The 221-nt window shown below is 29.0% G+C and overlaps 1 protein-coding gene across 1 annotated transcript in view; it reads left to right on the top strand.

Moving 5' to 3' along the window:
• LOC116849891 overlaps window positions 1-221 on the top strand; it is a 4,313-nt gene that overhangs the window by 3,447 nt on the left and 645 nt on the right. The gene's annotated exons all lie outside the window — the stretch shown is intronic.

The raw sequence follows: 221 nt of genomic DNA, 5'->3' as shown, positions 1-221 counted from the left end.
TGTAAACGGTACCCACTGGCGTTTCTTAAAAAATCATCTGAAACAAAAAAACCAAAAAGATTATTAAATTAGATACTATAATCTAGTACTTGTCATGGCCGATTTTGAAAATATCGATTTATGACAAAATGGCGGACGTTTGAACATAACATAGCGATTTTTCGACCAAAAATTAGTTATTATTTTGCCTATAAAACAAAAACTAAGCAACGAAAAAAAAA

Source organism: Odontomachus brunneus, unplaced genomic scaffold (assembly GCF_010583005.1).
Source record: "Odontomachus brunneus isolate Ranch 3 - 2012 unplaced genomic scaffold, Obru_v1 Obru_scaffold_127, whole genome shotgun sequence".
NCBI classification, from domain to species: domain Eukaryota; kingdom Metazoa; phylum Arthropoda; class Insecta; order Hymenoptera; family Formicidae; genus Odontomachus; species Odontomachus brunneus.
This window is presented reverse-complemented; position numbering and strand designations above follow the sequence as displayed.